Below are 16,762 nucleotides of genomic sequence, written 5' to 3'. Positions count from 1 at the left end.
ACTTGCAACCTTTCAGTTACTAGTCCAATGCTCTAACACTAGCGGTACAGAGTCAATGTGCGGGCCACCAGTTAGTCAAGGTAATTGAGGTCATATGTACATGCAGGTAGAGGTAAAATGACTGCATATATAATAAACAGAGAGTAGCAGCAGTGTAAAAATGGAAGGGGGGGGGGGCAATGCAAATAGTCTGGGTAGCCGTTTGGTTAGCTGTTTAGGAGTCTTATGGCTTGGGGGGTAGAAGTTGTTAGAAGGCTTTTGGACCTAGACTTGGCGCTCCGGTACTGCTTGCCGTGCAGTAGCAGAGAGAAGTCTTATGACTAGGGTGGCTGGAGTCTTTGGCAATCCCTCCAATACCGCACGGTCCTTCTATTCCCTTTCTCGCTCTCTAGCTGGCTGACCTGGGGCAGTTGATTCAGGGAAATTGTTTAATTTGCATGCAAATGACTCCAAAACACCAGTTATTCACGCCACTAATTATACCAGTGTTGGGACGGTGACTTGCTGACATCACGGATGGTCATTAGCATTCGGGAGGGGAGGGGCGGTGGTCCTGGCAAGGACAGGCTCCTCCGTTATTCAGCCAGTCACTCAGCGCGAGCAAGTCCCCTGCTCAGCGCTCCTTAAGCGCATACAGTAAAGGAGTCCCTATGGATCGTTTTTCAACTTTCTAGCTTTCTGTTGCTGCCTCCGTAAATTATTGTTTTGGATTCGATCGAAACGTAACCTACGAAGTTAAGGCTATTGCATTATCTCAATGTAGGTGGACTAAATGTAGGGGTATTTGTGTTTAACCGCTTATTGGGTTTTGTGTCGCTTTACCAATCCTTGCGCTTGGTGAATGTGTTTGCAGAACAGCTTGACAAAAAGGCTCGCAGAGCGAAGAGGACAGTAGCCTAGAGGAACAGATTGCGCCTTCGCACTGACCAGAGAGTGAGAGTGCAGTGTCGCAGGAATAGTAGACTATGAAAAGGCTTGCAATGAGGAAAGTGTGGTTGAAAGCTATTATCACCGGGTGCATAGCCATGCTCTCCCTCACACCTACTTGGTAATAAGGTAAGCATTGACTACATTTTACCGTTTGGGCTCCGTTATTTTGTATCAATCTGTTATTTACACAGCTGACACGGCTATCTTTGCGCGCTGTTGTGTCCGGACCATCAAGACAGGATCTATTTCAGGGTTTAAACTGTGGCTAAGTTTACTCAACATTGCCAGTTTGAGTGAACTTTTACTGCCGTTGAAAGGTCGTGTTTAAAAGGGGTTTGATATTTCCTGACTGCAAGATGTGTGCTACAATGTAGCCTATGTGGCTCATTCGTGGTGTGCTCGATTTAAACTCAACCCTATCAACATCAATGAGGTATGAGTTGAAATGTATTTGAACGACTAGGTAGGCCTATTCATGATTTAGAACTAGGCAAACATATTTACATTGCAACTACTAAGCAATTACACTGATTATTCTGTAATATTTTTTTTTATTTGAACGTTACATTATTTTTGCTCGCACGCAATAGTTGCACTAATAGTCTCACTAATCTTCACCTTACTGACTCATAGGCTATCCTCTGTAATGGATGTGTTGTTATCCATTTTCTCTTTCTACTCTTCGTGGCGCGGCGGTCAAGCTAACTAGTTTTTTTCAGTGGGATTAGTCTTTGTTGTGTTGCCTCTATGGTCTGGACCTGGCCGGCCGCGGGATTGATTGAGTCAGGATAGGTCATTTGGGATTAGCATATGAACGGATTTGGGGGAATAATGAATAATGGGACACTCCAGCAGCTGGCCCGAGACTCCAGGGGTAATGGAGATATCAGGCTGCATTGCTCTGAAACAGACATTTAGACTACAGGTAGCCTCGGCTCATAGGCAACCAACCATTTTATCAGTCTTGATGTGCAAAATAATGTCAGGTCGGTTTTTGACCATCCCCTTTCAACACCATGAAATTGTTTAATCTGGTCCACTGTTTTAAGCCATGTTTAGACTAGTTGTGTTTGTCAGCATTTCAAACTTGCTGATCGTTTGCACAGATCGGTTCCCCAATGACAGTTAGACAATATCTCATGAGAACAGCATAGCTACTGTTCCATATAGGGACTGAGGTCTCAGGAGCCTGAAAACCTGCCCCCATGTGACATACCATGCATCTGTCCCAGTAGCAGTTACCGAACAAGTAACACTTATGAATAAGTAACATGATCATCTGGTATAAAGCTGCCATCCTCAGTTAGATGTTACATAAATATCTAGTCCTCTCTCACTTCCTGCACTTCTGACACTAAACCTTTCCAAATTCCATAAAGATGCAGTGTCGTGAGATGAAGTACATTCTGCGATAAAGTGTCCAGTCAATGTATATCTTATGGAGTGTGTGTGTTGGACAATACTTATTTATTGCAGTAGGTGGGTGCAGGCCTAATCTCCATTAGATTGAACATATTGGATTGAGTCGCCAGTAATTAGCTACTAATAAACACCTTTTTTTGTTTGATTCCTCTTTGGTATGTAGTGCAATCCAGTTTAACACTGATTAAAGCTGAACATGTCTGCTTCAATAAATTACCAAATTAGGACAAATTAAGACTAAATGCCCATCTGATCTCAGAACAAAAGGCATTTAAAAAAAATAGAGAAATAATCTGTTCCCCTATTTTCCCTGCCTGTCCAGAGAAAACAAAAGAAGCAGAAATAATAGAAATGTGGCTGCTGCCTGCCTCCAGCTGTTCCTCTGAACCTCTTCTCTCCTTCTCCTCTCCTCTGAGCTGCCATTTAAACATGCTGTCTGGAATGATGACACGGAAAAGCAGCAGCGGTTCTGGGAGCTGCTCTGGAATTAGTCTGGAATGGGGTTCCTTTCGGATACCACATCAAGCCCACTCAGCTCCATGGCTGTTTTTCAGGAAGGCAAGGGTTGTGGATGTGATGAACACTTTAGAGGAGGTGTTTAAGAGCCTGGATGACACCTTGCCCTATGGCAAATGAACCTGTTAATATTGGGTTAGTTAAATGAATGGCACCACCACTCAACCCAACCTCTTGAGATGTCCCTGAGTTGGCAGAGGATTTGTACCAGTCCATAGGTGGCTATTAAGAGTTCCACAGTGGTGAGTAATACTGAAAACAAAACAATAGGTATCTCTAGTCTAGTAAGAACTTGTCTGTGTGTGGGTCAGTCATTTCTTGGGCGTTAGGTTCACCAGTGGACAGAGTCTTTACGGTTGGTGTGTCTACTGACTGACTGTGCAGTGTGTCAGACTGTAGCTGTTTAACTTGGCTGTTGCCAGGGTGATGTAGAGGAGCAATGCAATGATTAACACTGTGGTGGTGAATGATTGTCTGCTTACATCACAGTCTCAGGGATTACTGTCCACTCAGATACCTTCCAGTCATTAGAAGCTTCCTGCAGTGTTCTGCTCTGGCCATGGAAGGCTTTATCTGCCCCAGGAGAGGAAAGGCCAGTCTACTTAATTTACTTCATTTCCCTACCTTTTACTTTGTGGAGTTTTTTTTAGAAGGCGTTAGTTAAGTACTTGACTTGTATTGAAGTCATGTAGATGACCAGTGTAACATGGGGTAGTGTTTCAGAATAGAAATCCCAGTGATGTGCACCTTGTTGTAAATCAGGGGCTTAGGCCCTGGGCATATCTCTGCCAATCCTGATGCAGGGAGATCAGATGTTTGGAAGGTGAATCACTGGATGATGGCCCCATACATCTGGAGAGAGACAGGCTCACGGGTCCCACGGGACTCAACCCTCGTGCTCCCATGTCCAGTTCAAAGACAATGAGAACAATTGGGTTGGTGTTTGTAAGGTCTCTGTCTGTATCATTTTAAAACAGAGACACTCTACTCTAACCAGGAATGCAGTGTGAAACACTCTCTTCCATGCCCAATGTACTCCTCCAGGCTATATTTAAACCCCTATCTCCATGCCTGTTCTCCATCCAAAGGCAGACTGAGCCCCTAGCATGAAAAGTAGTGGGAGATGTGTGTGTAATGTTTTTTTCTATTTTATTTGTCATGTTTTTGTACCCTCTCTCCTGTGTTCTAACGTATGTTTGTGTGTGTGTGCATATATGTGCATACTGTAAAATTATTAAGTAACTGGTTCCACTGGTTCTACTTTTCGGTCAAAGTGTTACCTGAACTTAACATTTTTAGTTGGCACAAACTGCAACTTGAGAGAACTTCAGCATAAATTAAGTTAACTTAAAATGATGTGTTTGCTCAACTTGACTCACATTTCTAATCCAAGATGGCATAGCAGTCAGACATCCTTTGTCCTCGTCTTGTCGTGGCCCGTATATATATATTTACATCTTTTCTTCACATATCTTTTTATATTTTTTTCTCTCTAAAAACTCAACTTCAAAACATTCTCCTGCAACCCGCCTCACCAATTTAAAAAAAACTAGTATTTACCTCAAATCTGAAATCCACAACAGAAACTAGCCAGAAGTTAGCCAGTTCACTAGCTAATGTTAGAACTCAGCTAAACACGGTTGGCGGTCATCAGCTATCCCTTAGCTCGAAAAGCTATTGCCAGTTTTGTACAACGCGACTCAGACCAGAGCATACCGGACCTATTTTCTCTCCATATCCCCGGATTTCTGCCGCAAGCTCTGGACATTTACACGTGGATCTTGCAGCTAGCTAGCTGCTATCCGAGTGACTATTGGCTAACGTTGGTCCCGGAGCTAACATCAATTATTCCGGAGCTAGCCAGCTGAAGAGTTCCATCAGCCACTCCTGGGCTACAGTCACCTATCCGGACCCATTTTACTGCCGATGCGGAGCCCCATCGGGCCTTCACACTGGACTACCGACGTTATCTGCCCGAGGGAGTTATCCAACTGGCCCCTCCGTCGCGACGTAACCTGAACGCCCATCTGCAGCCAGCTAATCATTAGCTGTCTTATCGGCTGCTATCTGAATAGGTCTATCGGCCAATTTTCTTGGGCCACTATAACTATAACTATTTTGCCAATTGGATTGGTCCCCTCTACCACACGGAACCCCACTAATCTACTGACGGAAACGCACAAGGTGGCTAATAACAGACCATCTTCTGCCAACTTGCTACGCATGGCCCGGCTAGCTGTCTGAATCGCCGTGACCGCAACCGACCTCACTACTCACTGGACCCTTTTGATAACCTGGCCAAGCATGCCTCTCCTTAACCTCTCTAGGGGAGGTGGGACGAAATCGTCCCACACTATTCAACAGCCAGTGAGAAATCAAAGCGCCAAATTTAAAACCACAAAATGTCATAATTCAAAGTTCTCAAACATAGGACTATTTTACACCATTTTATAGATACACTTCTCCTGAATCGAACCACGTTGTCCGATTTCCAAAAGGCTTTACAGCGAAAGCAAAACATTAGATTATGTTAGGAGAGTACATAGACACAAATAATCACACAGCCATTTTCCAAGCAAGCATATATGTCACATAAACCCAAACCACAGCTAAATGCAGCACTAACCTTTGATCTTCATCAGATGACACTCCTAGGACATTATGTTATACAATACATGCATGTTTTGTTCAATCAAGTTCATATTTATATCAAAACACAGCTTTTTACATTAGCATGTGATGTTCAGAACTAGCATACCCACCGAAAACATCCGGTGAATTTACTAAATTACTCAAGATAAACGTTGACAAAATACATAACAATTATTTTTTAAATTATAGATACAGAACTCCTTTATGCAATCGCGGTGTCAGATTTTAAAATAGCTTTTCGGCGAAAGCACATTTTGCAATATTCTGAGTACATAGCTCGGCCATCACAGGCTAGCTAATTTGACACCCACCAAGTTTGGGGCTCACTAAACTCAGAATTACTATTAGAAAAATTGGATTACCTTTGCTGTTCTTCGTCAGAATGCACTCCCAGGACTTCTACTTCAACAACAAATGCTGTTTTGGTTCCAAATAATCCATAGTTATATCCAAATACCTCCGTTTTGTTCGTGCGTTCAGGTCACTAGCCGAAGGGTGACGCACGAGCGCATTTCGTGACCCAAAAATTCTAAATATTCCATTACTGTACTTAGAAGAATGTCAAATGCTGGCAACGCTGTATTCATTCAAAGACTGAAAGAAAAAAATGGAGAAGTCTCATGACCGCGCATCTCCAGTCTCACTGTCCCTAGGCTGACCACTTACAAACTCTGCTGCTGTACTTTGCCCAGAGACAGCAGACACCCCATTCCACTTTCTGGCGGCTTTAAAGAGCCAATGGAAGCCTTATAAAGTGTCACGTTACAGTACAGATGCTGTAATGTCGATAGAGATCCAACAGAAGGACAACAAATTGTCAGACAGGGCACTTCCTGCATGGAATCTTCTCAGGTTTTGGCCTGCCATATGAGTTCTGTTATACTCACAGACACCATTCAAACAGTTTTAGAAACTTTAGAGTGTTTTTATATGCTTATTCTAGTTTCTGGGCAGGAGTAGTAACCAGATTAAATAGGGTACGTTTTGTATCCGGCCGTGAAAATACTGCCCCCTATCCCAAAGAAGTTAATGTCAATATGCCTTCTCCATTGCTCTTCTGGTTAGTGTTTATTGGCTTATTTCACTGTAGAGCCTCTAGCCCTGCTCATTATACCTTATCCAACCTCTCAGTTCCACCACCCACACATGCGATGACATCACCTGGTTTCAATGATGTTTCTAGAGACAATATCTTTCTCATCATCACTCAATGCCTAGGTTTACCTCCACTGTATTCACATCCTACCATACCTTTGTCTGTACATTATACCTTGAAGCTATTTTATCGCCCCCAGAAACCTGCTCCTTTTACTCTCTGTTCCGGACATCCTAGATGACCAATTCTCATAGCTTTTAGCCGTACCCTTATCCTACTCCTCCTCTGTTCCTCTGGCGATGTAGAGGTGAATCCAGACCCTGCAGGGCCTAGCTCCACTCCTATTCCCCAGGCGCTCTCTTTTGATGACTTCTGTAACCGTAATAGCCTTGGTTTCATGCATGTTAACATTAGAAGCCTCCTCCCTAAATTTGTTTTATTCACTGCTTTAGCACACTCTGCCAACCCGGATGTCCTAGCCGTGTCTGAATCCTGGCTTAGGAAGACCACCAAAAACTCTGAAATCTCCATCCCTAACTACAACATTTTCAGACAAGATAGAACGGCCAAAGGGGGCGGTGTTGCAATCTACTGCAGAGATAGCCTGCAGAGTTCTGTCCTACTATCCAGGTCTGTACCCAAATAATTTGAACTTCTACTTTTCTAAAAATAAGTCTCTCACTGTTGCCGCCTGCTATAGACCACCCTCTGCCCCCAGCTGTGCTCTGGACACCATATGTGGACTGATTGCCCCCCATCTATCTTCAGAGCTCGTGCTGCTAGGTGACCTAAACTGGGACATGCTGAATAACCTCTTACATCTAGACGTTCCGCTAGCGGAACACCTGCTCCAATATCCAATGATGGGCGTGGCGCGAAATACAAACTCCTCGAAAATCCGAAAACTTCAATTTTTCAAACATATGACTATTTTACACCATTTTAAAGACAATACTCTCCTTTATCTAACCACACTGTCCGATTTCAAAAAGGCTTTACAGCGAAAGCAAAACATTAGATTATGTCAGCAGAGTACCCAGCCAGAAATAATCAGACACCCATTTTTCAAGCTAGCATATAATGTCACAAAAAACAAAACCACAGCTAAATGCAGCACTAACCTTTGATGATCTTCATCAGATGACACTCATAGGACATTATGTTATACAATACATGCATGTTTTGTTCAATCAAATTCATATTTATATCAAAAACCAGCTTTTTACATTAGCATGTGACGTTCAGAACTAGCATTCCCACCGAACACTTCCGGTGAATTTACTAAATTACTCACGATAAACGTTCACAAAAAACATAACAATTATTTTAAGAATTATAGATACAGAACTCCTTTATGCAATCGCGGTGTCCGATTTTAAAATAGCTTTTCGGTGAAAGCACATTTTGCAATATTCTGAGTAGATAGCTCGCCATCACGGGCTAGCTATTTTGACACCCACCAAGTTTGGTACTCACTTACCTTTGCTGTTCTTCGTCAGAATGCACTCCCAGGACTTCTACTTCAATAACAAATGTTGGTTTGGTTCCAAATAATCCATAGTTATATCCAAATAGCGGCGTTTTGTTGTGCGTTCAAGACACTATCCGAAGGGTAACGAAGGGTGACGCGCCCGGCGCCCTTCGTGACAAAAAAATTCAAAATATTCCATTCCCGTACTTCGAAGCATGTCAAACGCTGTTTAAAATCAATTTTTATGCGATTTTTCTCGTAAAAAAAGCGATAATATTCCGACCGGGAGTCGTTGTTTTCGTTCAAAGACTGAAAATGTCAACATGGAGTCGTCTCGTGCACGCGCGCGCCAGTCTCATTGTTCTCAGATCGACCACTTACCAAATGCGCTACTGTTTTTCAGCCATGGCCTGCAAAGTCATCATTCAACGTTCTGGCGCCTTCTGAGAGCCTATGGGAGCGTTAGAAAATGTCACGTTACAGCAGAGATCCCCTGTTTTGGATAGAGATGACAAAGAAGGCCAAGAAATGATCAGAGAGGGCGCTTCCTGTTTGGAATCTTCTCAGGTTTTGGCCTGCCAAATGAGTTCTGTTATACTCACAGACACCATTCAAACAGTTTTATAAACGTTGGAGTGTTTTCTATCCAAAGCTAATAATTATATGCATATTCTAGTTTCTGGGCAGGAGTAATAATCAGATTAAATCGGGTACATTTTTTATCCGGCCGTGAAAATACTGCCCCCTATCCATAACAAGTTAACACCCCAGCCATCCTACAATCTAAGCATGATGCCCTCAATCTCACACAAATTATCAATGAACCTACCCGGTACCACCCCAAATCCGTAAACACGGGCAACCTCATAGATATCATCCTAACCAACTTGCCCTCTAAATACACCTCTGCTGTTTTCAACCAAGATCTCAGCGATCACTGCCTCATTGCCTGCATCCGTAATGGGTCAGCGATCTAACGACCTCCACTCATCACTGTCAAACGCTCCCTGAAACACTTCAGCGAGCAGGCCTTTCTACTCGACCTGGCCTGGGTATCCTGGAAGGATATTGACCTCATCCCTTCAGTAGAGGATGCCTGGTTATTTTTTTTAAATGCCTTCCTCACCATCTTAAATAAGCGTGCCCCATTCAAGAAATTTAGAACCAGGAACAGATATAGTCATTGGTTCTCTCCAGACCTGACTGCCCTTAACCAACACAAAAACATCCTGTGGTGTTCTGCATTAGCATCGAACAGCCCCTTCATATGTAACTTTTCAGGGAAGTTAGAAACCAATATACACAGGCAGTTAGAAAAGCCAAGGCTAGCTTTTTCAAGCAGAAATTTACTTCCTGCAACACAAACTCAAAAAAGTTCTGGGACACTGTAAAGTCCTTGGAGAATAAGAGCACCTCCTCCCAGCTGCCTACTGCACTGAGGATAGGAAACTCTGTCACCACCGATAAATCCACTATAATTGAGAATTTCAATTAGCATTTTTCTACGGCTGGCCATGCTTTCCACCTGGCTACCCCTACCCCGGTCAACAGCACTGCACCCCCCACAGCAACTCGCCCAAGCCTTCCCCATTTCTCCTTCTCCCAAATCCAGTCAGCTGATGTTCTGAAAGAGCTGCAAAATCTGGACCCCTACAAATCAGCCAGGCTAGACAATCTGGACCCTTTCTTTCTAAAATTATCTGCCGAAATTGTTGCAACCCCTATTACTAGCCTGTTCAACCTCTCTTTCGTGTCGTCTGAGGTTCCCAAAGATTGGAAAGCAGCTGCGGACATCCCACTCTTCAAAGGGGGGGACACTCTTGACCCAAACTGCTACAGACCTATATCTATCCTACCCTGCCTCTCTAAAGTCTTCGAAAGCCAAGTTAATAAACAGATTACCGACCGTTTCAAATCCCACCGCACCTTCTCTGCTATGCAATCTGGTTACAGAGCTGGTCATGGGTGCACCTCAGCCACGCTCAAGGTCCTAAACGATATCTTAACTGCCATCAATAAGAAACAATACTGTGTAGCTGTATTCATTGACATGGCCAAGGCTTTCGACTCTGTCAATCACCACATCCTCATCAGCAGACTCAACAGCCTTGGTTTCTCAAATGATTGCCTCGCCTGGTTCACCAACTACTTCTCTGATAGAGTTCAGTGTGTCAAATCGGAGGGCCTGTTGTCCGGGCCACTGGCAGTCTCTATGGGTGTGCCACAGGGTTCAATTCTTGGGCCGACTCTCTTCTCTGTATACATCAATGGTGCCGCTCTTGCTGCTGGTGAGTCTCTGATCCACCTTTACGGAGACGACACCATTCTGTATACTTCTGGCCCTTCTTTGGACACTGTGTTAACTACCCTCCAGACGAGCTTCAATGCCATACAACTCTCCTTCCGTGGCCTCCAACTGCTCTTAAATACAAGTAAAACTAAATGCATGCTCTTCAACCGTTTCGCTGCCTGCACCTGCCCGCCCGTCCAGCATCACTACTCTGGATGGTACTGACTTAGAATATGTGGACAACTACAAATACCTAGGTGTCTGGTTTGACTGTAAACTCTCCTTCCAGACTCACATCAAACATCTCCAATCCAAAGTTAAATTTAGAATTGACTTCCTACATCGCAACAAAGCATCTTTCACTCATGCTGCCAAACATACCCTCGTAAAACTGACCATCCTACTGATCCTCGACTTCGGCTATGCATTTACAAAATAGCCTCCAATACCCTACTCAATAAATTGGATGCAGTCTATCACCAAAACCCATATACTACCCACCACTGCGACCTGTACGCTCTCGTTGGCTGGCCCTCGCTTCATACTCGTCGCCAAACCCACTGGCTCCAGGTCATCTGCAAGACCCTGCTAGGTAAAGTTCCCCCTTATCTCAGCTCGCTGGTCACCATAGCAGCACCCACCTGTAGCACGCGCTCCAGCAGGTATATCTCTCTGGTCACCCCCAAAGCCAATTCCTCCTTCGGCCGCCTCTCCTTCCAGTTCTCTGCTGCCAATGACTGAAACGAACTACAAAAATCTCATACCTCGAAACACTTATCTCCCTCACTAGCTTTAAGCACCAGCTGTCAGAGCAGCTCACAGATTACTGCACCTGTACATAGCCCATCTATAATTTAGCCCAAACAACTACCTCTTCCCCTACTGTATTTATTTATTTATTTACTTTGCTCCTTTGCACCCCATTATTTATATTTCTACTTTGCACTATCTTCCACTGCAAATCTACCATTCCAGTGTTTTACTTGCTATATTGTATTTACTTCGCCACCATGGCCTTTTTTGCCTTTACCTCCCTTATCTCACCTCATTTGCTCACTTTGTATATAGACTTATTTTTCTACTATATTATTGACTGTATGTTTGTTTTACTCCATGTGTAACTCTGTGTTGTTGTATGTGTCAAATTCCTTGCTTTATCTTTGTAACGTGCATCGCCTGGTGACGAGGAAGCGGACCAAAACGCAGCTGGGAGCGAACACATGTTTATTCAACACACTGGAATTAAACATGTACACAAAATCAAGAAAAATGCAGATACGTTACGTGCTCAAACAAAGAGACAACACCCCACAAACAGCGTGGGGAAAACAGCAACTTAAATGTGATCCCAATCAGAGACAATTAGCGACAGCTGTCTCTGATTGGGAATCGACAGAACCCAACATAGAAATAAACCCACCTAGAGCCTACACAAGGCTAAAACGTAAACCAAACACAAACCAATGAAAAATACCTAACCTGACACACCCTGACCCAATATACCCGAGTTCACCTGGTCAGGGCGTGACAATCTTGGCCAGGTCGCAATTGTAAATGAGAACTTGTTCTCAACTTGCCTACCTGGTTAAATAAAGGTGAAATAAAAAAATATATGTTCATTCAACTAGATATTATTATTTGGGTGTCTTCACAAAAAAATGGCTGTGGAACAAGTTACACACATAGACGGTGCTTTGACATACAATGTTTTCAACTTACATATTTGACCAGCATGATTACATTGTGCATGTATACAGTAATTAATATTCAACACGTCCTCACCTGGGATCTTCCTGCTTCGCCACCATGTCTGTGTCAATTATCAGTTTAACTGACTATTGATTTGATTGACTTATTTCAGCAATTTAAAGGTTTTCTGTATAGTTGTCTAATGTTAGTGGGGCATGTTACTCTGCGTTAATGTTAATCCCTAATCACTATGATAAATACAATTGTTTTGCTTGAGTGTACTTTTAACAGAACTAAGATTTACTTTGTAAATAGTGCCATACATGCGCTCAAACGTATTCAGTTGGCCTTGCTGTTATGATTTATGTGGCGGATAGGTGGTTGGTTCGGGTCCATGTTTTGACCTTGTGGGAGATCTGTAAACGTGCCCTTGGGCAGGGCGTTGACCCTGGTTGCTTCTGTGGGTCGCTCTGGAAGGGAGTCTGTTTGATGACTGAATGTAATGTAAATGTTCACTGCAAGTTGATTGTATGTTTTAATGTTCAATCAAAATAAAAAATAAACACTTTGATTGAAAAGTTGAGGAAACTAAAAAGACTGGAATCAGTAAATTAATAATAATTAGTTGAAACAACTCGATTTTTTTGTACGGTGTGTGTACGTACATGTGTCTCCTCTTAATCCCACATCCATTAGTAATGATGGAGAACTGCTGTATTGTAATGAGAGGACTCTGTAGCCCCAGGCTAGGTGTCCTACCGCTAGGATGGGCTGTTTAATTCTCCCCTCCTGTACGGACGGGCTGGTTGTCAGAGAGCTGATGACTTAGTCTGCAAACCAAGGCCTGGCTCCATGTACTACTTACCGCCTCCATCAATATTCATAGATGAGTTGTCTTGGCATTTCAGTATTCATTCATATGTTGATTTAATATTCATGCAGAAGCCAATCGCCTCCAGGAGATCAGGTAGATTGCCCTTGCCCAAGGGTAGTGAAGAAGCACAGATTTATTTAGTGGTCCCCAGCCATGCATCACTAGTTTATTTAACCAGTGCTTGACTTGGACAGGTGCTCACCGGAGCTGAGTACCGGCACCTCAACTTTCTACTGCTTGAGCTCCTATTCCTTTTATAGAACATTAGCTCAAAAGTATTGTGGAGCTCATGCACCTACATGTAAACAATACTGGCATCCAAAATGAATACCAGTCCCTATTTCAGTCCAGATCAAGCACTGTATGTGACACGCAGGTTAAAATATCAAAACCAACTGTTAACTAATTATATTAATTTGGGGGCAGGTTGAAACATTCATGAAACATTCATGGACATTTAGCCAGCTAGCTGTTGCTCTCCTCGTTTGTCTTTCAAGCATCCATGTGGGTTTGTATCTTCCTGATATCCAATAAGGAGGGGACTTGCATAATCAAGTTCTATTTTAGGGCTTGGCTACACAGACACTCGTTCAGGTGCGCGAGCGGTGTGGGAGAAAGGATTGAATAACTTGTGTAAATGTATTTTGCAACGCTCACACACGCAACGTGGCCGGTGAGGTTTGCATGTAAGAGTCTCTCTGTCTCTTTCTTTCCGTCAAAGAAGTCTAAGCCCTGTTCCTTATCCTGTGCTGCCCACCGGGCGTCTGTCTGTGTAATGGGATGGAGTACCCTGCCCTGAACCTTAGACATGTCACTAGCCGGATACCACCCGGTACTCTACTCTGCACCTTAGAGACTGCTGCCCTATGTACATAGTCATTGGACACTGGTCACTTGAATAATATTTACATACTGTTTTACCCACTTTATATGTATATATTGTATTCTAGTATATACTGTATTGCCTTCAGAAAGGATTCACACCCTTTGACTTTTTCCACATTTTGTTGTGTTACTGTCACGTCCTGACCAGTAAAGGGTTTATTTGTTATTGTAGTTTGGTCAGGACGTGGCAGGGGGTGTTTGTTTTATGTGTTTTGGCGTTTGTGGTTAATGTTCTATGTTAGTATATTTCTATGTTCATTCTAGTCTTTCTATTTCTATGTGTAGTTTATTGGGTTGACCTTCAATTGGAGGCAGCTGTTCCTCGTTGCCTCTAATTGAAGGTCCTATTTAGTAGGGGTGTTTTTTCATGGGTTTTTGTGGGTAGTTGTTCCTTGTGTAGCTGTGTGCCTTTCTGGACTGTTTTGCCTCGTTGTTTTTGTTTAAGTATTTATTTTGGTTTTCTTCACAATAAAGAAGATGAGCATACACATTCCAGCTGCGCCTTGGTCCCATCTTTATGACGAACGTGACAGTTACTGCCTGAATTTAAAATGTTAGATTTTGTGTCAATGGCCTACACACAATACCCCATAATGTCAAGGGGTAATTTACAAATTAAAAGCTGAAATGTCTTGAGTCAATAAGTAATCAACCCCTTTTATGGCAATCCTAAATAATTTCAAGAGTAAAAATGTGCTTAACAAGTCACATAATACGTTGCATGGACCCACTCCGTGTGCAATAATAATGTTTAACATATGATTTTTCAATGACTACCTCATTTCTGTACCCCACACACAATTATCTGTAAAGTCCCTCAGTAAAGTCCAGCAGTGAATACAGATTCAACCACAAAGACCAGGGAGATTTTCCAATGCCTTTCAAAAGGGCACCTTTTGGTAGATGGGTACAAGTAAAAACATCTTACATTGAATATCCCTTTGAGCATGATGAAGTTATTAATTATACTTTGGATGGTGTATCAATGTTCCCAGTCACTACAAAGATACAGGCATCCTTCCTAACTCGACGAAGAGGAAGGACACCTCTCAGGGATTTCACCATTAGGCCAATGGTGACTTTAAAACAGTATCATAGTTTAATTGTTGTGATAGAAGAAAACTGTGGATGGATCAACAACATTGTAGTTACTCCACAATACTAACCTAAATGACAGAGTGAAAGGAAGAAAGCATGTACAGAATAAAAATATTCCAAAACATACATCCTGTTTGCAACAAAGAACTTAAGTAATACTGCAAAAAAAACAATACAGCACATTACTGAGTACTACTCTCCATATTTTCAAACATAGTGATGGCTGCATTATGTTATGGGTATGCTTGTAATCGACTTAAAAAATAAATGGAATGGAGCCAAGGTTCAGTCTGCTTTCCACCAGACACTGGGAGATGAATTCACCTTTCAACAGGACAATACCCTAAAACACAAAGCCAAATCAACACTGGAGTTGCTTACCAAAAAGACAGTGAATGTTCCTTAGTGGCTGAGTTAGTTTTTACTTAAATCTACTTTGAAATCTATGGAAAAACCTGAAAATGGTTGTCTAGCAATGATTAGGAACTAATTTGCCAGAGCTTGAAGAATTTGAAAAGAAAAATGGGAAAAAGTTGCACAATCTAGGTGTGGAAAGCTCTTAGAGACTCACCCAGAAGGTGTCACAGCTGTAATCGCTGCCAAAGGTGTTTCTACAAAGTATTGACTCGCCAAATGATTGATTAAAACACACTGTTTTGCAATGAAAGTCTACAGTAGCCTCAACAGCGCTCTCTGGGGTAGAACCATGGTGTAGCCAGAGGACAGCTAGCTTCCATCCTCCTCCGTGTACATTGACTTCAATACAAAATCTAGGAAGCTCATGGTTCTTGCCCCCTTCCATAGACTTACACTGGAGTCATGACAACTTATGGAGGACGTCCTCCAACCTATCAGAGCTCTTGCAGTATGAACTGAGAGCAAGAGAGAGAGATTTACATGCACTCAATTAGTATTTGGTAGCATTGCCTTTAAATTGTTTAACTTGGGTCAAATGTTTTGGGTAGCCTTCCACAAGCTTCCCACAATAAGTTGGGTGAATTGCGGCCCATTCCTCCTGACAGAGCTGGTGTAACTGAGTCAGGTTTCTAGGCCTCCTTGCTCGCACACGCTTTTTCAGTTCTGCCCACACATTTTCTATAGGATTGAGGTCAGGGCTTTGTAATGGCCACTCCAATACCTTGACTTTGTTGTCCTTAAGCCATTTTGTCACAACTGTGGAAGTATGCTTGGGGTCATTGTCCATTTGGAAGACCCATTTGCGACCAAGCTTTAACTTCCTGACCGATGTCTTGTAATGTTGCTTCAATATATCCACAATTTTCATCCCTCATGATGCCATCTATTTTGTGAAGTGCACCAGTCCCTCCTGCAGCAAAGCACCCCCACAACATGATGCTGCCACCCCCATGCTTTATGGTTGGGATGGAGTTCTTTGGCTTGAAAGCCTCCCCCTTTTTCCTCCAAACATAACGATGGTCATTATGGCCAAACAATTCTATTTTTATTTCATCAGACCAGAGGACATTTCTCCAAAAAGTACGATCTTTGTCCCCATGTGCAGTTGCAAACCATAGTCTGGCTTTTTTATGGCGGTTTTGGAGCAGTGGCTTCTTTCTTGCTGAGCGGCCTTTCAGGTTATGTCCATATTTGACTCGTTTTACTTTGGATATAGATACCTTTGTACCTGTTTCTTCCAGCATCTTCACAAGGTCCTTTGCTGTTGTTCTGGGATTGATTTGCACTTTTTGCACCAAAGTACAGAATGTGTCTCCTTCCTGAGCAGTATGACGGCTGGTCCCATGGTGTTTATACTTGCGTACTATTGTTTGTACAGATGAACGTGGTACCTTCAGGCATTTGGAAATTGCTCCCAATGAT

General features: G+C 42.8%; 1 protein-coding gene across 5 annotated transcripts in view; it reads left to right on the top strand.

The window, feature by feature from the left end:
* LOC106565843 (prickle-like protein 2) overlaps positions 1-16,762 on the top strand; it is a 116,414-nt gene that overhangs the window by 85,116 nt on the left and 14,536 nt on the right. Inside the window, exons 1-2 of one of the 5 annotated variants that reach the window (XM_082959317.1) lie at positions 566-1,056; positions 7,069-7,246. The exons of 2 other annotated variants lie outside the window; for them this stretch is intronic. The gene's annotated coding sequence lies outside the window, so the exon portion shown is untranslated. Of the gene's footprint in view, positions 1-565; positions 1,057-7,068; positions 7,247-16,762 lie in introns of those variants that run through there. 2 more of the 5 variants (XM_014133427.3, XM_014133426.3) reach the window with 2 other exon arrangements.

Source organism: Salmo salar, chromosome 12, assembly GCF_965601325.2.
Source record: "Salmo salar chromosome 12, fSalSal1, whole genome shotgun sequence".
Classification (NCBI taxonomy): Eukaryota; Metazoa; Chordata; class Actinopteri; order Salmoniformes; family Salmonidae; genus Salmo; species Salmo salar.
The sequence above is the reverse complement of the archived record's forward strand: the minus strand, read 5'-3'. Positions and strand labels throughout refer to the sequence as shown.